Source organism: Bos javanicus, chromosome 3, assembly GCF_032452875.1.
Source record: "Bos javanicus breed banteng chromosome 3, ARS-OSU_banteng_1.0, whole genome shotgun sequence".
NCBI lineage: Eukaryota > Metazoa > Chordata > Mammalia > Artiodactyla > Bovidae > Bos > Bos javanicus.
In genome coordinates this window covers 14,483,010-14,503,859 of record NC_083870.1, presented here as the reverse complement: position 1 = coordinate 14,503,859, position 20,850 = coordinate 14,483,010, and the positions used below count along the sequence as shown (strand labels likewise).

At 52.9% G+C, this 20,850-nt stretch overlaps 1 protein-coding gene and 1 long non-coding RNA gene across 7 annotated transcripts in view; one reads left to right on the top strand and one right to left on the bottom strand.

Moving 5' to 3' along the window:
- MEF2D (myocyte enhancer factor 2D) overlaps positions 1 to 7,948 on the bottom strand; it is a 33,008-nt gene extending 25,060 nt beyond the window's left edge. For 2 of the 5 annotated variants that reach the window (XM_061403603.1, XM_061403624.1), the window contains exon 1: positions 7,670 to 7,945. The gene's annotated coding sequence lies outside the window, so the exon portion shown is untranslated. Of the gene's footprint in view, positions 1 to 7,669 lie in introns of all 5 variants that reach the window. The other 3 variants (XM_061403612.1, XM_061403632.1, XM_061403617.1) reach the window with 3 other exon arrangements.
- Positions 7,949 to 8,120: 172 nt separating this feature from the next.
- LOC133239600 (uncharacterized) lies at positions 8,121 to 19,863 on the top strand. 2 transcript variants are annotated; one of them, XR_009733911.1, is made up of 2 exons: positions 8,121 to 14,012; positions 17,883 to 19,863. It is a non-coding gene; the product is annotated as an uncharacterized LOC133239600 (long non-coding RNA). The 2 variants fall into 2 exon arrangements; XR_009733913.1 differs by having other exon boundaries at positions 8,121 to 14,072.
- Positions 19,864 to 20,850: the final 987 nt, after the last annotated feature.

Below are 20,850 nucleotides of genomic sequence, written 5' to 3'. Positions count from 1 at the left end.
CCACTGCAGCCAACCCTTCCCTGGCAACCTAAGCTCACTCCACTCATCTCCATCAGAGTGGTGGCCGGGGGCCCGGTCAGCGAAGCCTCGGCTGAGGAGGTGGGGCGGTTGGGACGGTTAGTGTGTCACCTTCCACCTCCCCACCCAACTTCCCTCTGGGGTCTCAGGAGACAGAAGTGAAAGTGGCAGCTGGGGCCTTGGGGGCGGGTCAGCTTGAGAGCCGTTGGGGTGAGCTTAATGCCACCAGTGCTGGGTCTAGGCTGCCTGCCATTGCAGCAGGTGGGCTGATGGTTAGATCAGGAGAGGGACTGCCCATGGAAATGAGGGCTTGGGAAAACTATGAGGTGTGGGCCCCTGGCCAAAGGAAGAGCAAACTGAAGAGAAAAAAGTGGGGAAAAGCAGGCAGTACAGTCTCAGAAGGGCACTCTCTTCCACGGCAGTGGTTTGTTTCCTTGTTTAAAGCAGCAGGGTCCTTTTTTCCCCATCCACAGAACGGGGCACGGCTGCTCAGGCTGAAGCAGGTGAAGGGATTGCATGTCCTCATTGCTGGGACATGACAGGGAGGGGCCTGAGGCCGAGCCCTCACACTGGACAGCACCAATTCCAATGGAAGGGAAGGCAGTGGAGGAGAATGCAAAGTGTTCACCTACTATTACCGCCAGCACCCCCACCCCAAAGAGGCCAATCCAATCAGGGAGAGCAAATCCTCCTAGAGACATCATGACCTCGGGAAGCCACCGAGGATTTAAAGGGGCCGCTCCGGGTGGCAGCTGGATCTCCTTCTGACTCGAAGGACAGTCCTCTAAGCCCCTGGCAAGGGAGGGCAGGCAGTGCGGCTGCGTGGGCCTGCCGAGGCGGCCAGCCAGGCAGCTCTTACAGGATTAGCTTGCTGCTTTCAGGAAAGGTGCCAGGTGAGGTTAAGATGCCCAGCCAGATGGAGCACCCCCCACCCCCACGGGCAGACAGTGGTGGGGGGGAGTGGTGGGGGGAAAGTACCTGCACAGATCTATGCAAACACTTGCCCCCAAATTTGATCCACGCCCTTCACCGATATGCAGTTTCTCACCCTTTCTTGAAGATATTGTACAAAGACCCCTCTGATTACTAACAGTGAGGATCCCTGTGTACCCAGCTTTCTCTGCCACTTCTATCATCAAGAGCTACCCTCCGTCTAAGGAGGAAGTCCAGTCTATCGTCTGCTCTCAATCCTTCTGCTACACTTTACAACCAGGGCCCCACCCCAGCGAGCAGGTGAGGAGGCCAAGAGGTTCCTCCTCTCTGCTCCCTTCAGCTCCCCACCCTCTGGGCTGACAGGTGGGGGAGACAAGAGGGAACAGCTGGGCCAGGACACCTGTCCCCACCCAGTCAGCCTGGGCCTCACAGGCCACCATGGGGTATGCACAGGGCAGTCAGCAGAGAGGGGCAGGCAGCTGTGGGGGGTGGAGGGAAGGGGCTCAGCGGCCCAGAGATGTGACTGGGAAGGCCTGAGGCAACACTCTCCAAAGCAGCCCTCCCTCCAGGTCTGCCCCCAACCGTCAATACACACAGGCTCTAAAGGTTGAGGTCATCTGCCCCATCCCCTTGCCTCCGTGCTACTTGATCCAGCTGGAGCGGGGAGACTCCACAAAGAGACCAACCCTCCTCTCCCCACCCACACCCACTCCTGCTGTCGGTCTTCCCTTGAGGTCTGAGCATCAGCTCTCTCTTACTCCTCCTCGTTCTCCCAACCCTCAATCCCAAGTATTTGCTGGCAGGGGTGGGGGCAGGGAAATCATGAGAGATAAGTAAGCAGCCAGAGGGATCTGCTAACACTCTGGGGTGAAATGAGGAGGGGACAGTTCTGAGACAAGGAGATGTCTGGATGGGGAGAGCAGAGGTGGGCTCAGCTTCCCAAGCCCACCCCTGGGTCTTCTCGAGGCCCTCCTCAGCCCCCCTCACATCAAGTTCCTGCCTGGGACACAGTGCGCCCCTGCCCCACCTTCAGGACCATGGTCTTAGCAGCCAAGTCCAGGGCCAGGCTGGAGCTGATGTCTGGAAGAAAGGATACAGCCACTTTCCAAGCACTGTGTTGAGTACCACAAATTTTCCCATGGAACCTTTTAACCTTTTTTTTCCCCAGGGGAGGCATCTCTGTTTCATAGATATGGAAACCAACTCAGAGATGGGCAGGGACTTGCCCAAGGTCACCAGGAGTAAGAGGCAGAGGTGGGCTGACTGGTGGGCACAGCGCTTCCCTGCACAGCTTGGAGTGAGAGCAGGCAGGGTCTCCCTTCCTGGGAGCAACAGCACATTCCTTCCGGGGCAGATTCCCTACCATCAGGCTCAAGTCAGCCATGCCTCTCACCCTTCGCACAAGCCCAGGACTCTTGTGGCTCAAATCTTTCCTGATCCTCAGTCATCTCATATGGCAGCTTTAGAGGGTACTAACCAGTACCCAGGAGGAGTCTGAGTGTCACCTGTTCCTGCTTACATATCCGTGCTTTGGGAACCTTACCCCATGACAGTCAATCAGAAGACCTTCTCAGGGAACCAAAGCATGCCCCGCCCCACCCCCAACCTGCCACCAGACCCTAATCCTCTGCCTTCCTGTCGGGGAATCCTACTGAGTTGGTCCTTCCCTTCAGTGTATCTTCCTTTTACCCCCAGGTCTCCCTGGGCCTTCCTTTCCACTGCCCTTCCTGTGGGCATGATCCTTCCCTTAATCTTAGACAAAAACCCTTAGCAACTCCTAACTAGGAAAACTTGAGCAAGTCACTTAAATCTCTTACTCAGTCTCCCTAATTACAAAGGAAAAAACAAATGAAATAGTGTATGAGAAATAAATGAATCTTCCTACGTTTCCATGCCTAGCACAGAGCTTGGCACACAGGGACACAATAAATGGAGGTTTCCTTCCTCCAGTCCCCAGGGATCTCAAAAGTTTTAGTTTTTGGTCTCCAAAGCATATTGGAAAACACGGTGAGTGGGGTACTGCCTGAGGGTAAAGTGCTCATGACCGCGGAGCAAAACAAGCTCCCTCTCTATATGCTTCCTGGGCCTTTCTAACTCCTCAGGGAGTGGCCAGAGCACCAAGCCAAGGTCAGTGACCAGGCCTAGAGCCTGGAGCCTCCTGGGAGGCTGGGAGGGTGAGTTTAAGTGAGTAAATATGGTCCCGCCTGGGTGAGGCCAGCAACAGGCCAGAGCTCCAGACAAGTCCCTCTCCTCCCAGCCTACAACAGAGGGGAGAGAGACCAGACAGGAGGCGCAACTGTCATCCCCCAGTCCCAAGCTCTCAGGATCTCGTGCAGAGTCAGTGAACGCATGGCCCACCTCCACCCTAGAGAGGATCAGCCACAAGCATGGCTAGGCTCCCAGGAAGGGGAGCTTGTGGACACGGCCTCAAGAAAAGGGAAAATCAGATGCAAAGGGCCCTGGGGATCGCCCAGGCTAGGGGTCAGCCCCGAGATGCCTGAGGGCTCAGATGTAACCTTGATACCTCGGACTGGCCTTGTTTATCTGGGTGAGTGGGGAGTGCGACGGAGACCAGTGACAAACCACCCAAAGACCCAGGTGCTCTGCTCACCACAAAGCTAGGTGAAACTCCTGTACATCTGCAAAGTGGACTCACCCAAAGACATGCGGGTAGCATGAGGGGCCAAGGGAGGCTGAGCCAGGGCCACAGAGGGACAGATGGTGGCGGGGATGGAGTGGTGGGCAAAGGGCAGTGATAGAAGTCAGCCAGGCCTCCCCAACTCACACACCATGCTCTAGCTCTAGACTCAATTCCTCGAGCTCCCTTCAACACTCCTCTCTTTAGGGTTCTCCACGCCTCTGCCTTCTTGCCTCCAGTCCCCTCACCCTGTTCCCAGTCTCTGATCTTCTAATTATCTTTGCCTTTCAGTGCCCCCACCCCCATAGGACGCAGTGGCTCCAGGGTGTGGACACACCGTATGTATGTGCTGCACACCTCCATGCACGTGTGCCACTAAACGCTATGGACCTGCCAGATGTACCCGGGCATGCTGGTTTCCACAGGACCCCACTCACCCGCCCTTGCCAGGGGAAAGGGGCCCAAAGGCGAGCCATCCCACAAGTCCAGGACAAACTCTCCTCAGGATACTTGCAGTCCCAGACAGCGAGGGAGAAGAGAAGATAAATACTCCAGGAGCCAAATAGCACCATCCACACTAGGCCAAAGTTCAAGGCCTTTCAGCAGAGCCACCAAGAGCCACTGGAGAAGAAAGTACTCTGAGATCCGTCTTTCTCCGGCCAAGCTGGAGCGCGCTCTCTCTCCCTCGTCCACCTCCACTGTTAAGTCCTTCCTGAAGTCTAAGCTCCATTCTGCCTGCTGAAGTTGTGGGCAGACAGGGACATCAACCGCCACAGAGAAAGGGGTTCAGCTCCCAGAAGAGAACTACCTGCGACCGACGCCTCCCCCTCACCCCATGAGTAAGTCACCAAACTGGGACCGAAGGACAGATGGCTGGCCGGACTCCTGCCCCATGACTGGCTCGTAAAAGCCACTAGCGATTACAATGATGCTAAGGCTACGCTGGCTCCGCCACCATCTCTTCCTTCCCTCTAAAAGGCAGATAATTGCCTCAAACCAGTTGGCTTGAGAGCCTGGAGAGCCCCAGCCCTGATCCCAAGGGGTGGGGCACGCCTGTCAGCATAGTGCCTCAAGACCCAGAACCTGAGCTGAGGTTCGAGGGCCAGGTCTGATCCTCAGACCCACTTCCAGAACCCAGGTGAACACCAGCTATGACTTGTTCCCAAGAGCTGAGGTCTCCATTACCCATCCCCCCCAAGTCCCCTTCTCCAGTAAGGCCACCATGCTCTGGACTAGAGAGACACGGAGGCAAGAGGCCTGGCTCTCAACACAGCTAGGGGAGAAATGCTGGGCCCACCCATTCGTTTCTGGCGCCTTCCGCCCACAGAGGCACACAAGTGGGAGGCAAAGTGTCCAACACAGGGTCCCATCCACACCAGGCCAGGGCGAGCACTGAGAGCCTGGGCCAAAGCCAAACGGAGAGGGTGGGGGCCTGGCTGGCCAGAAGACGGTTGACAGGAGGAGTAGAGAGGCAGGCCTCTCTGGGGGCACAAGGGCCAGGAAAATCCACAGCACAGAGACGTTCCCAGGGCAGAGTCGGGGAGGAGGAGGGGCTAGGCCACAATCAGTGAGGGCCTAACCCCAAGGCCTCTTCTTTCCTGTCCTTCTTGGAGGCCAGGAGGCCTCCTCCAGCCTCCTGACTGTCGGTTCTCCAGCCCCAACCTCAAGAGCCTACCCTCTGCCTTCTCCCCTCATCACACCTCCCAGGAAAAACCCAGGAAAGATTAAAAAAACACACACACACACACAAAAAAACACCTTCTGGAGAGATTATGTAACAAGCAGCCAGAAAGACGATCATATCTCCCAGCCTATGAGAAGAGCCAGGAGCCAAGAGAGGCAGAGTGGGGAAGCCCAGGCTCCTCCAGCACAGGGACAGCGGGTACAGAGTAGGGGGGAACGGGCACCCCCGTCACACTCCCAAGTCCTCCACTACTGTGTTCCAGGCACTGGGTACAGCAGACAGAACCTCCCATGCCCATGCCCCGTTACCAGGGCCCTGCTTCTCCCCTTGGACCAGGGCCTCCAAGGGGAAGGACCGAGTCCTCCTTCCTGAGGTCTCTCCCTGCTATGAAGCCATGCCTGAGAGTGGTGGCTGGACTAAGGCACTGACACAGACTTGCTGTGTGACCTCAGATTTAAAAAACAACCTCTCTGGCCTCTAAAGGAGTGTAAGTAAAAGCTCCCCATTCCCACAGAGAAATCAGAAACCCTTCCCTTTACAAATGTACACACACACAAATTTACAAACACCTACCGGTAGTGTTGGGAGAGGGGTGGCATGGAAGTTACAACAAAGAGAATATGACCACTGAGACCCAAGGGTCCATATGTCTGCTGGGCAAAGTGGGGAAAGACTTACACATGAACTCCAGTGATTCCCCAGTCACTCTATACAAACGGGTACTCAGCCACCTTCACACTGATCCCACCCCACCCCCATCTTCTGCCCAACACACTGGGAAACCACAGGAAGGAAATTCATTCCCAGGCATGCCGTGGGAGCTGGGACAGCCAGGCTAAGTCCTGGGGCGGGTGTGACCCGGCGGCCACAGGAGGGTGGACATCTGTGAACACTGACATGTGCTTTTTTCAACACTCTCCTTGACTACTAAGACTTCCCTGTTGGGGGTTTGGAGGGGAGTGGGAGGTGGACAGCTCCCTAACTTCAAAACACCCAATCTCCTGCTGGCCTGGGCTCCCCTGCTATCTGGAGGCCAGAGCAGCCCAAGGTCACCGCCCCAGACGTTAAACTTCCCATAGTCCAGGCTGGGCCCTGAATTGCCTAGAAGACCCACAGAGGGAATGGGGGGAAGGGGTGGGGAGGACCACTCACCCAAACCAAAGAAACCAAGGCTACAGAGACCTCAAAAGGGGGCTGGGCACTGAAAAGGGGGACACAGGATCCACCCACTGTACCCTCCCCCAACCCACCAACAATGAGCTGCTTAAAAAGAGGCAGAGAAAGCCTCCCACTCAAAGGACAAACCTGGGATAACCTAAGTCAGTGGTTCCAAGGGTGCCCACACTCAGGAGCCCTCCTTTCATTAGGGAGAGACCTCAGGAGGCCTTTGAGAGATTAGCTTGAATCACTAGGGGAAAGGAGACCCTGCCTGTAAGACCAAACCAGACAGGAAAGGGGCTGGCACTGGAGTAAAAGACTAGATGCATCTCAGTCTCCTTGGCTCTCCGTCCCCAAAAGCCCCCCAACACTCACTAGACCCCCCACTCCCAGCCCAGCTCAGCCTGCCATAGGTGAAGAAAGCGACTGGAGAACTCTCGCCCAGATGTTGAACAGCTGCAAACTTCTGGCCGGGGGTTCTCCAGTTGGGTCTACTGACAAACCAGATCAGGGGTCTCGGGAGGAGAGGGCGAGGAGGTCCCAAGGAAAGGCCCTGCCTGGCCACCTCCGCGGTGACTCCGCGTCCCAACTCCACAGGCACCGGGCAAGCCCGGGCCCCGGACACGGACACACACACACACACACACACACACACTCACACACCCCAACCCACCACCCTGGTGTCATCTGAACAACATCCCCCCTCCCTCCCCCGCTTCCCAAACAGCTGCGGCTCCCCCCGCCCCCACCCTCCCGCCGCCCTCCCAGGCCCCCTTCTGCACCATTTCGGGCCAAGGAGGAGGGAACAGGCGGCGCGAGGAGGGAGAGGGAGGGAGGGCCGGCTGTTAAAATGTCAGTCGCTCCTGGCTGTCACCGGAGACCCCTTCTGAGGATGGCGCCCCTTCCCAGACCACTGGGGGGTCCGCCGTAACCCCGGGACACCAACAGACCGGCGCGCCCCCAAGCCGTCCGTCCCCACCCCGATCCCAACACCCAAGGGAATTACAGCCCACTCTACTTGTCCCCGTCAGCCGACTCCCTCACCCAAACAGTCCCCCATGTAATCTCCCACCAACGCCACACGAAAAGAGCCCGCTCCGCGAGTTCCTCCCAGCCCAGGAGGCCACCCCATCCCACCTCCCAGGGGGACGGTCTAGACCACCCTCCACCCCAACCTCAGGACGGGGTGGGGGAGGGGGCCTCTTAAAGCGGCAGGCGCATTATTTTTCTTTACTCACCGGCCCCGCTGGGGGAAGGGAGGATGTCACGGCTGGGAGGGGGTAGCTCTCGCCCCTAGTCCCGGGGCTCTTCAGCACCTGGAAGCCGCAGCTCCGGGCAGGGGGAATAATTAGTGAGGACGGCGTCCGCGCGGGCCCTGGGCGGCGCCGGGGGGCCTGGGCCCCCGTCGTGGGCGCGCGGGCGGGCAGGCAGACGGGGGACCGGAGCCGACCGCCCGAGCCGCCTCGGCTGTTGTTGATATTTTGCTTCCTTCCTCCTTTCAGGCTCCAAAGGTAACTCCTCCAGCCCCCGGGAGTCGAGGCCGACGTAGGCACAGCTCAGCCTAGCTTGAGGGGTGGGGGAACGGGGGTGATGGACAGGCGGGGGGGCCAATGGGAGGAACCCGTGGGGGCGGAGGGGCGGGGCCGGAGTAGGGGCGGTCCCGGAGACGCGGCCCCGCCCCTCGCTTCCCTCGGGCCGGCCGGGCCGGGCAGGGTCGGCCCCCACCCCACCGCCCTTCCAAGCTAGGCTGCGGCGCCGGCAGCGGCAGATCCCTCCGCCTGCCGGGAGGGAGGGAGGGAGGAAGCGACAGAGCAAGACAAAGTGGGGGGGCAAGACCCAGAGGCCTCTAAAGGGATCAGCCCGTGCCCGTGGTGCCGGCTTTAGCCGGCGGGACGGCTGCCTAGCACTGCTGCCACCATGCGCTTGAGGAGGTCCTTTCCGGGGAGGTTCAGCGGACTCCGCGTATACTCTCCCATGCTCTCAAGCTATATCGACAACTCCCCCAACCCCCAAGCTCCGAGAGAGTTGGAGGTGGGAGTCTTAGTAGATAAATTTAGGGTAGATGCTAGGTGTTGAGAAAATTCCATCTCTCTCACTTAGGGTGTGCCGAAGCCCCACTTAAAGAGACAGGTGCATTTCTAGGGGGTTACCTGGGGAGCTCGTTTGCTCCCTCTACCTGTGACAGGCCCCCTCCCTTCCCGGGACCCGGCTCGGCTGACGCCCAGCAATTTAAAGCGACAGCTCATAGTTCCTGGGTGACCTAATCCCGGGTGCCTGCGGCCCCAGAGCACTTACAGCCGAGGGGGCAATTTAAAGGGGTGTGACCTTAATTTCCCCCAGCACAGGAAACGCCCAAAAGCATCTTATTAAAGAAGCAGTAGTAGCTGTTTTAAAAAGTTTATAATTCCTGTTTGCTCCAGGGTGTGGTGAATCCTCTCCTGCCTTGCAACAGGAGTGTGGGTGCCATGTGTACTGGACAACTGACCCTGTCAGACTTACTCCCCGTTACTCCAATGTCAGCTTCCTACCTTGAGCTTGACGAAATGATGGAATCTGGCTTAGATCTCAAAGAACCTTGCAGAACAGAAGGGCACTCAGTTCTTCACATACTCTGATTTCTACTGGGTCTGATTTACTGGACAAAGAGTCAATTCTAGGTTAAGGGTTGCTAAGACAAATATATCCCTGAAAGGGGCTGCATGTTATGGTGATTAGAGGCATCAACTTTGGGGGAGTCAAGCTACCTTGGTTCAAATCCTTATTCCACCATTTATTAACTGGAACACAGGCACATTACTTAACTTCCCTGTACCCCATGGGTAAAATAGAGATGATGATAATAGTACCTAACTCATAAGTTGGTGTGAAGATTAAATTAGTTCATACAAGTAGATTGCTTTGAATGATAGCCCATGCTGCTTTATAATAAACTCAAGGGCAAGACCCCGTTAGGCCCATTATCCCACAGGAGCCTCGGAGGAGGCAAGTTCAGTGGAATTGCTTTGCAAATAGGTTGGAGGCTTGTCTATGTTTTAAGACAGGAAGCCAGCAGGCTATTTCCTTGGCCTTGGTTTCCGTCTCTTCCACCTGACCGCTCCTTCTGGAAACCTGATTTAAACTGTCCCACTTTGACCCCAAAAGTGGCTTCTTAGTTCCCCATTAGATTTAGGAGTTGGGGCCCCAGCACCAGAAGATGTCTGTCTTCCCTATCAGGCACAGCTGGCTTACCTGAAGGACCTCAGGGTAAGCAGGGGGAGCCCATCTGCCTGGTCCCCAAGGACTCTGAGAAGAACAGAGCCTTGTGCCAGGTTTGGGGCTGTGGCAATAGCACGATGGGAAAGTGCCCCCCCACCCCCCCACCCCTCAACTGGGGAACCTCCCCTCACTTGTGGCCTCTATTTTTAGTGCTTCCCCAGGCTCTAGCTGGAGAAACCGTTTAGTCATCAGGGTGTTTATTTTCCGGCTGTTTCCGACGTCGGGAAAGCAGAATGTTGAGACTGGAGAGATCCAGGGCTGCTAGAAAAGACTTCTTAGGGACGGGCCTGGGAACTAAGCCTTCAGACTACTGGGTCCCAGATCACAGGAAAAAATTAAAGTGGGGAGGGGGCAACCAGGTCCCAGGAGACCAAGAGAGCTGGGTCAATCAGCCTGCTTCAGTTTCGAGGCTCTCCCAGCTGAAGACCCCTCTGGCCCCAGCTCTAGTTGAAGGATTCTCTCCCAAAACATCAACGATCCCGGTACAAATTCTTTCCCAGAGCTGATTCCCAGAAGCCCCCTCCACAATATCCTATATATCTGCGTGGTGAGCCTCCCGCCAGCCGCAGCTCAGCCAATCTCAAGCCCGAGGCTGGCTTGTCAGGGCTGTGATTGGCCAGCTGGTCCTCCCCGCCTTGGAATGTTGGGTCCTTAACAAAGGAATGAGGAAGGAAGGTAGGTGAGTCACCTGGGAGGGTTTGATAAAGGGCCAGGAAGAGCAGGAGAGAGAAAGGAAGGGAGGTATAAGCTCAGCAGAGGAGATGGAGTATCCTGGACCCTGAGACGCTGAAATGATAATCCAGTAGAAAACAGAGTAGGAAAGAGTAGAACAGGTTGACATTACAAGTGGAATAGGATTTACATATACACTTATTTATAGAGAGAACTTCATAGGAAAGGAAAAGTAACAAACATGAGGTCTTGATTTCCATGGAGAACTAAGAAAGGATCTAGGGAGTACTGCTGCAAATTAGACTATAACAAAGACTTCCGGAAAATGACTCACTATATCTTTTTCTTCTAGCCTCTGGACGACCCATCCCAGGATGCACTAGGTGAAAAATGCCTAGACAGGCTCAGACGCCTGGGTCTCCCTTATCTTTCTCTCCCTTTACCAACTCATCTTTCTTAGAGAAAAGTCACCTAATGTTGCCATAAAATCCCCTAGGAGTTAGACAAATGCCCACCAAGGTTCTAAAAAGTGTGTAAACTCCTCTGTACAGTATCATCTTCATCTATTTGTATGGCAAAGGGACCTCAGCAGCTCCCTTGATTCGTGCTTCCCCAAACACCCCTGTACAACTTAATTTGGAAAGGTCTGCCTAATCCACAAGGGCTGCTGCTCTCCTGACTGTTGTCCTGACTATGGAACTCTGGGACGCCATTACCACCGTTTAGGCCTCTGTCTGGCTGTTTGGTTAACCCCTCTTGCCTTCTCCACAGCCATCTGGACAATCTCCATCCTCACCTCCATCCATGTCATCCTTTCCATTGGGCTGATCATTCTTCCTCCCAGTTTTCCAGTAATCCCAACAAAGGCCCCCAATCTCTCCCCACATCTTCCACCTTGCTTGTGCCATCAGCACACGTAATATACTGGTGATTCTTCTGTGTACACATTTTCCATGAGAACTTGTGTTTTCCTGTTCTTCTGTATACTGTATTCTTTGTATCTACCTCATCAGTACACAATGCATTCATTGTACTGGCATTCTTGGTTTCTAATTTACTGTCTTTCGCTAATTTTGAGCTCCTTGAGGGCAGCAGTTTAACTCAACTTTGAGCTTTGTAGGGGCTGGCATGGTATGCACTCAGCATTCTGTTGCATGAATTTCTTTATGTGTTTGTAGCTGTGTAACTGAGTTAAGATTACAAAAAACTTTATTGAACACCTCTATTTGTCTATTGATAACTGTGCTAGGCCAGGGATGGGGCTCTGATCTGGGACCGAACAAGTCCCATTCTGAGCTGGGGGTAGGGCGCGAAGAGGAGTCAGGCAGAGAGGAGTCCAAGACTGTTGGCAGAGCTGTCCCCCAAGCTCAGAGCCAGGGTGCCTGGGGCCAGGCCCGGGGCAAAGGGCAGATGCCCCACCCTGGAACTGAAGGGGGCAGGGACGGGGTGCCTAAGCCGGGTCCTGGGTCAGTGCCCCCCAACACGAGTTCCCTGCCCCCGGCTGGGCAGGATGTGGTGGCAGCTGCAGGAGGGTGGGCAGGATGTGGGGGTGGGGGCAGCTGAAACCAAGCCTGACAGTCGACTCCCCAGCTCCTCCCTTTTTCCCTCTCCCCACCCCCCAACCGCCCCCTCCAGGTCACGTGGTTCCAGTCCCGGCACCGAGGGACTATTTCGCCCTTTCCGCGGAAGGACATAATCGACATCGCAAAGTCTAGTCACGACAGATTTTAGCTGTACCACGCCTTTTTCTTGTCCCCTAGCGCAAGACGGAAAGTTTTCCAAATACACGAATCTTTAAAGCCTTGAGCGCCAACCCTGGAGTGGCCCCTTTAAATGCAAATAAACCGCCCTCTGGGTTTCGCCCCTCCACCCCCATCCCAACTTCGCTCCTCGTGCCCAGACTCCGCCAGCTGCCATTGACGTCACGCGTGCGTCAGCGTCGCCAGCCCAACCAGACGGCACGTGGGGGGAAGAAGGTGGCCTTAAAGGGCCAGACGCTTTCGTCCTGCCGGGTTACTGCTGTGAGGTTTGGCCTTGAAAAAGAGAAATGAAATGCGAGGTGGGGAAATCTATTGGAACAGAAAGAAATGCAGGATAGACGTTAGGAAGGACTTCCCAGAGTAGGACGGCCGGGTCTTTCCTCTAGATTACCCAGAAATTTGGGTATTTGTCCCTGGGAGAGAACAGAACAACTCTGAGGGTAAAGGCAACTTGGCTTTACGATTCGCCCAATTATAACTTCAGCCTTTCTTCTGTCCCTGAAGAGCATGTCCACAGCGCAAGGACTTCGGTCACTTCAGGATCCTCGGCACCAAGAGCAAAGGACGGAGTATCTAGATACTCAGTTTAAGAATTTGTAGAATGAATGAAGTACAGGGCAAAAACACATCTTTCCCTGATTGCTCCACCCAACCACGCATAGCACATACCCAAAGCTAAAGACAGTCTCGCTCTCTTTTGAATATCCACGGCATTTAATGAACTTAAATCTTTCTTTCCTGTGTTAGCCACCACAACGGCACTGGTTAAGAGCACAGAACTTGGAATCACGTGCACACAGGTTCCAATTCCGTTTACAAGCTTTGTGACTTTGGACAGATCTCTTCTCGGTTCTACTAACTGTCAAATGGGGGCGCATGCTGCTTAGACCACAGACTTGTTATAAGGATTAAATGGGACAATTTCTGCGAAGTTCCTGTATGGTATCTAATTCATAGTAAGCGCTCAAAAATGGTGGAGAGTAGGTTTTAAGATGGCCATCTTCCCTACTAAACTTCAGGCTAATTGAGAGTAAGGAGCTTGCCATACTAATTTATTCCCAGCACCAACACAAGGCAAGACTTCGAGTTGTGCTTTTGAAATGTTTGTTGAATGAATAAACACGAATGAATGAGTATAAGTATTTCAGTATTTCCTGAAATCTGACCTCCAAACCCACCCCTGAAATTGTTATCTAAAGGGAGAAAACATGACAAGTGCCCCCTCTGTGCCCCAGGTTTTTAAAGCCTCAGGGTAGAGTTGGGGTGAGGCCCTAATCTCTGCGGTTGAACCAAAAGTATTATGCAAACAAGCCACAAATGATTGGTCTGCAATGGAGAACTGAGGGGGCCCTCCCCACCGCTCCCCATCCCCAGCTCAGCTGCTAAAGCTCTGTCCCAGCAAACCCAGGCTGAGCATATGCCAGGAACACAGGACACCAGGGAGCTAGAAGAGGAGAGCTTCTTGCCCCTTCAGAGTTTCTCAGCCCTGACACTAATCCAGCTTTGGTCTTTTCTTCTCTGGAGCCTAGTTCGCCACCCCGTCCCCCAACATACACCCTCAATTCTTCTCTCCTGCTCTGCCTCCCATCCTCCACGCCAGTCCTCATCCCCCTCCCCCCAACCACGGCTTCCCAACAGATATATGGGGAGTTGGGGTGGAGAGGGACACAAAACCTCCTATCACCTGATTCCAGCTTCTTGGCCAGAGGAGCTGTAGCCACCTCCTCCTGATTCAGTCTGTCTTGAAGCTGCTTATCGATCTGATTTTCAATATCTGTCACCATCTCTGAAGTAGAAGGGCTGACAGACAACAGAAGGGACTTCCTGCCAGGGGTGGAGCTATGAGCAGAAGGCTGAGAGAGCCCTCTCCTTCCTTGAAGACCAGGAAGAAGCGGTGAGACCCTCCTCTGGCTGACAGCAAACCTGTCACCCCAAGGAACCCTGGGGGATGCGGGTGGGTTTCCCCCACAGGAATCTCCCATCGCCGTCATGCTGGCTCCACCCCCTACAGGGGTGGGGTGCCGCCCAGGAGCACTCTGTGTTCTAGAAAACCCGAAAATAACCCGCCTTAGCTGTCCGGCTTCTATTTCTGTCCATCTTGTTTAATTATTCAAACCCAAGTTGGGGAGTGAACTATAAAAAGCTCTCCCACTTGGGGACCCAGGAGAGCTGGGAGACTCGCCAGGTTGCAATAGCAGCAGACCACAGGGTTTGGGTGAGGTCACTCGGTCCGGCCTCCTGCCTGAAAGTTCCATCTGCTGTTTGCTGGCTTCCTCTGCTAGAAGGCAGAATCCAGGCCTCCCTCCCTAAATCTCTCTCATGCCCTCATTTCAGCATCCCTCCAACCCAACCCTGCCTAGAAGCTGGGCTCCACCCCATCTTCCTTTACTCTGGAAGTATTTTCTCAGCCATCTCTTTGCTGACTGCTCCCTAGTCCTGGTTTTTAATCCACAGATGATATCGTCAGACCCGAGCCTCGGGGACTGAGGGAGATGGGGTAGGTAAAGAGATCAGGCCAGGTGACACAGACAGGGGGATCGTCGCCATGCCCTAGGAAGGCACTCTTGTCAGCTGGGGCAGCGCTAGGCAGCACTGTTCTGGGTGGGCGGGTTCCTGCCCACTGCAGGTGCTGAGCCTCTGCAAGAGCTTCTCTCTGGGACTCTGACATTATAGCTGATGAGATGGAGGGAGAGCAGCAGAGAGGACTTGCTTTTCTGGAGCCAGTCCTCTTCTGGTTAGCCAGAAGTTCAATGTCAGTTTCCATTGAACCTGAAGTGGGGGCTGGCTGAGTGCAGAAAGCCTGGGGGTCATTTCTGTGAGGCACCTCCCACCACAGACTTTTCCTGAAAAGGTAGAAACAAGGGGTGTGGTCATGGTTGCTAAGGCAACATGGGGTCATCACAGTGATCAGTTTTTGGAGGTGGGGAGTGAGGGGATAAGTGTTAGTGAAGGGGAGACAGACAGTTACTCATTCTAAGCAGGAGGGGCCTAAAGAGAGCCTGGGACAACCACAGAGACCCCAGAGATAGACACCTGTGGACGTGGAGTTACAGGATTACAAGGAATTACCAGGGGCCTTGAACCTCAAAAGAGGAACAGATCACATGGGACAGATCCAGAGACCCAGGGCAGAGAGAGCACAGCAGTGGGGTGAGATGTCCAGTTGGGAGGGGGAATCAGCGGCCTGGCAGAAGTTGGGGACAAGGGAGGGTGGCAGGACTTTCTGAGAGTCAGTGTGGAACATAAATGTTAAAAAAGAACCTGGGCCTATTTGGGGACTTTTCCCCACACATTCCCTAGCAGCAGCAGCAGCTCCTGTCAGGTCCAGCCTGGCTCTCCCTGCTGTGGCTGATACTAAAGCTATGGAGAGGTTGCTGAGACAGGGAGGAGAGGCACGCCGTTGCTAAGCAACTAGAGGCTGTGTACCTGGCAGCATAGGAGGGGGCCCTGGCACCGTTTGTAGGGGGCAGGGCAGGCAGGGAGACAGTAAGGGAACAGAGTGGCCGAGACTCAAGGCTCCCTCTCCTCATGGGTTACAGAGGAGAGAGGTACTTGTCAATCCACATGTTAATGAGTATGTAAGTGTGTGGTCCTTCTCCAGGGTGCTGTGACTGTATGTGCACTTGTCTGTGATATACTCCTCAGACTATCTCTTGAGAGCAGTCAGCGGTGGGGATGCGAGCTAGGGGACAAAAGACCAGGTTAAGCATTTTTCATCAGGTGACAGAAGGGGTCAAATGCCCCATCCGCTTAAAGGAGTTTCTGCAGAAATGCATAGGCCAGAGGGTAGAAATTTGGCAGGAGTTGGAATGGAGAGTCTGGTTGACCTTGTGTTGGCCTCCCAAGTCTGATGGAGGCTCCATAAAGGAGAGGCAGTGTGGTAGTGGGGGTCGCTCACTCGTTCTGGAAAACTGAAGATCTCCAAACTGTTCTCAAAACTGAAGATCTCCACTGTATTTCATTATTTCCATTCTGTTACTTAAAATTTGTTTTCAGGTGGGCTGGAGTTTGACAGAAGCAACCATCAATAGGAAAGAGTATACTCTTTCTCCTTTGAGCCCTGTCGCTCATTCACCCGCACCTCTAACAAGTCTGTCAGGAAGTAGCTCAGGCCTTCATGCAGTGTGGACTCAGGGCCATCACCGCTTCCTCCATCGGCTCAGCCAGCCCCTGTCCCCAGAGAGCACCTTCCTTTAACAATTGTTTATTGAGCACCTGTGACAGGGCACTGGGGAAGTGACAGGGGGTGGGCACCATGGTGGCTCATGCTCAGCAGCCCCTCTAGAGTGCCAGCCTGCCTGCTGGTGTCTTGCCAAACTCTGGTTCTCCCCCTTGCCCTCCACTCACACATGTTGCACATACTGGTTAATAACTTCTGGAGGTCTGTCCGGGTATGGTCCCCAAATTCCATAGGGAACAGGGTGTGCTTCAGCCCCCTCTTGCTCTGTTATTATTTATTATTGTTGTGTTCTGTGTCTGACTCTTTGCGACCCCATGGACTGTAGCCCGCCAGGCTCCCCTGTCTATGGGATTCTCCAGGCAAGAATACTTGAGTGGATTGCCATGCCCTCCTCCAGGGGATTTTCCCAACCTAGAGATCAAACCCATGTCTCCTGCATCTCCTGAATTGGCAGGCAGATTCTTTACCACTGCTCCCCCTGGGAAGACACCCCCCTACCCCCAAACATCCACTCCCCCACGCCCGCCACCCCCGCTCTCAGTAAGAGCTGGGAAATCGCTTCATCTCACACACTCCCCACTTGCCCCAGGAAGGCTGTGTTGCTAGGGAGACTCAGGGGCCAATAAGAGGCTGTCTTAGTCCTTATCCATGAAAAAGTTTAAAAATCAAGGATAGAAAAGGTATAAGCTTTGTTTTGTTTTCATTCCTGCCTGATGCAAGGCACTCTGAAAGGCATTAGATGCCCTCTTCTCATCACCCTACAATAGCTCAGCTGACATACAATTATCATCCTTATTTTACAGAGGATGAAACTGAAGCTCAGAGAGTTTAAGGAATGTGTGCATATTTGTCCAAGAGGTGGCTGTGGGATTCCAACCCAGGCCCATCTGTGGCGAGTCAAGGGTCAGAGAGAAAATGGTTTCACTGTTTCCAAAAGAAGGAACACTGGAGGGGCCCAGGACTCCACACAGAGGGGAGACCTCGGTGGGTAATTGGAACTGTACTCTCATGAATTCAGTGCTGCAGCTGCTAATGAGGAAGAAAAGCGCACTGAGAGACCCAGCATGGTCACACAGGGACCTCGGAATTGCTCAGATTTCTGGGGAGAAAACCTGGGGAGAAGGCTGAGTCAGGCAGATCTGAGATCCAATCCCAGCTAGTCATTTCTAGCAGTGTGGCCTTAGATGAGTCACTGAACCTCTTTGAGCTTCAGTTTCCTCAGTGATGATGTGAGGGTGTTACTCGTAAACTACTGCAAATATTACAATAAGTAATGTAAATGTGCCTTGCTACCAAGTCCCTCTCCTTCCATCCCCTACAGAAGGAGAGGATCGTGTGTAACTGAGCCCAGATGCCAGAGTGGTGCAAATCTGTTGGTATAGTACCAGGATGCTCAAAGCATGGCAGAGGTTTCTCTCTCTCTCTCTCTCATGGCAGGGTGGAGGAAGGTCATGTTTAGAGCAAAAGTGTCAAGAAAGGGCCAAAAAAGAGTCCTCTACTGGAACAGACGGAATAATGATGACAGATGACAGAGGGAACACAATTCCCAACACCTGTTCTCTACCCATTTCTCTCCTAAATCAGATATTTAAAGTGGAAATGAAAGCACTGAAGTTCTGGAAAAGTGAGAATCACATCTATAGCCCATTCATTCAGTGACTTCTGGTCTCCACCCCATGAAGTTCAGCATCGAGGGACCTTGCACAGATGGTTGTGGTAGCATTTTCCCCGGTCTGTGAAGAATCCTGGAGAACAGAAGGGAAGCAAAGACTGGAGGTGAAAATAGGAGCTTCCAGTCTTTAGGAGGAGGGAAAGATCAGTTTTCAAAACTCCAGGCCTGAACCCCACCCCCACACCATTTTGGAAGGTGAGCAAGGAAAGCAAGGGTCATCAGGAGCTAGCTGAGGTTTGGTAACCCCTGACTCAGTGGGCACGGGCATCACCTGGAAGACGGTCAGCACTGCTGAGAAGGTCAGCCCACTCCAGAACTACTCATCACAGCGTTCATTTTAACAAGATTTCAGGGGTGATTCGAATGTACGTTCAAGACTGCAAAAAACTTCACAAGAGAAAATTGGAACTACATTGCAATCGTGGATTGTGCTGGTCATTTCACAATATATACAAATATTGAATCATCATTATGTTGTACACCTGAAACTAATACAATGTTATATGTCCATTGTACCTTAAAAAGAGAGGGAGAGAATTAAAAAACAAACAAACTAAAAAACAACAGATGCCTGTATGGGAAAGGAATCTAAAAAAAAAAGTGGATATATGTGTGTGTATAACTGATTCATTTGTTGTACACTTGAAACTAACAGCATTTTGCTGTGCTAATCAAAGTTATGCTGTGCTTAGTGGTGTCCAACTCTTTGGGCCCCCATGGACTGTAGCCTGCCAAGCTCCTCTGTGCATGGGATATTCTCCAAGCAAGAATACTGGAGTGGGTTGCCATTTCCTTCTCCAGGGGGTCTTCCCAACCCAGGGATTGAACCCAGGTCTCCCTCATTGTAGGCAGATTCTTTACCATCTGAGCCACCAGAGAAGCCCAAGAATACTGGAGTGAGTAGCCTGTCCCTTCAGGGGATCTTCCTGACCCAGGAGTCAAACTGGGCTCTCCTGCATTGCAGGAAGATTCTTTACCCGCTGAGCTACCCGGGAAGCCTGGATCAACTATACTCCAATATAAATTAAAGCAAAACAAAACAAATAGATAGACAAGCACAGCTTGACCTGTCCTTAGACCCTCTACAAGGTGATTGATTTGTAAATGTCATCTAAAGCTAGGAGTCTCTTCAGAGGCCTCTCCCTGTATGGAGGTTAGTGAGGAGAGGCACTGGCTTGGACCAGCAGCTTATTTGACTTGTTTTAAACCATGAGTTTCCAGGAAGTCTTTTCCTTTGAAGAGGCAGTTCAGTTCAGTTCAGTCGCTCAGTTGTGTCTGACTCTTTGCAACCCCATGAATGGGGACCCCATGAATGGGGTCAGTGGGACCCCATGAATGACTCTTTGTGACCTCCCTGTCCATCACCAACTCCCGGAGTTCACTCAAACTCATGTTCATCGAGTCGGTGATGCCATCCAGCCATCTCATCCTCTGTCGTCCCCTTCTCCTCCTGCCTCCAATCCCTCCCAGTATCAGAGTCTTTTCCAATGAGTCAACTCTTCACATGAAGTGACCAAAATATTGGAGTTTCAGCTTTAGCATCAGTCCTTCCAAAGAACACCCAGGACTGATCTCCTTTAGAATGGACTGGTTGGATCTCCTTGCAGCCCAAGGGACTCTCAAGAGTCTTCTCCAACACCACAGTTCAAAAGCATCAGTTCTTCGGCGCTCAGCTTTCTTCACAGTCCAACTCTCACATCCATACATGACCACTGGAAAAACCATAGCCTTGACTAGACGGACCTTTGTTGGCAAAGTAATGTCTCTGCTTTTGAATGTGCTATCTAAGTTGGTCATAACTTTCCTTCCAATGAGTAAGTGTCTTTTAATTCATGGCTGCAATCACCATCTGCAGTGATTTTGGAGCCCCCCAAAATAAAGTCTGACACTGTTTCCACTGTTTCCCCATCTATTTCCCATGAAGTGATGGGACCAGATGCCATGATCTTAGTTTTCTGAATGTTGAGCTTTAAGCCAACTTTTTCCACTCTCCTCTTTCACTTTCATCAAGAGGCTTTTTAGTTCCTCTTCACTTTCTACCATAAGGGAGGACACAGCTAAAGATGTTTGAAAATTCTCTATGCTCTGTTATGCAATATCTATGCTATGGAATACTGCACAGCCTTACAAAATATTGAATGGATCTGAGCCCACTGACACACAACAGTCTCAGAAATTGCTCAGTGCAAAAAGCAAACCTTGGACCTCCCTGGTGGTCCAGTGGTTAAGACTCTGCCCTTCCATTGCAGGGGGCACAGCTTCAGTGGATCCCTGGTTGGGGAACTAAGATCCCACAAAAGACAAGTCTCACTTATGGTGGCAGGGGAGGAAGGAGAGGGTGAGATATACTGAGTAACAAAGAAACATACATTACCATATGTAAATAGATAACCAATGGGAATTTGGTGTATGACTCAGGAAACATGGGGATGGGGAGGGAAGTGGGGGAGAAGTTCAAGAGGGAGGGGTCATACGTATACCTGTGGTGGATTCATGTTGATATTGGCAGAAACCAGCATGATACTGTAAAGCAATTATCCTTCAGTTAAAAGTAAAAAAACAAAAAAAAAAAACAAGTCTCAGAGACATCTATGTAATAGCAGGTCATTTATGCAAATAAGCATGTATAGGTGTATATATATATTAATCAATTACCCAATGGTTAGTGGCTTTTTCATTCAGGTCTCACGCTGTCCCACTCTGACAGGGGTTAACATGAAAGCTTCCTCACCTGTCTGGCACCGGGGGTGGGAACATTCAAGGAGGTGGGGTTCTAGTCTGTCTTTGTGATCTCCCTGGCATGGGGGCTTCAGGGTAGCCAGACTTCTTACAGTGTGGCTTACAGCTCTGGAAGTATGTGTCCTAACACAGACAGCCAAG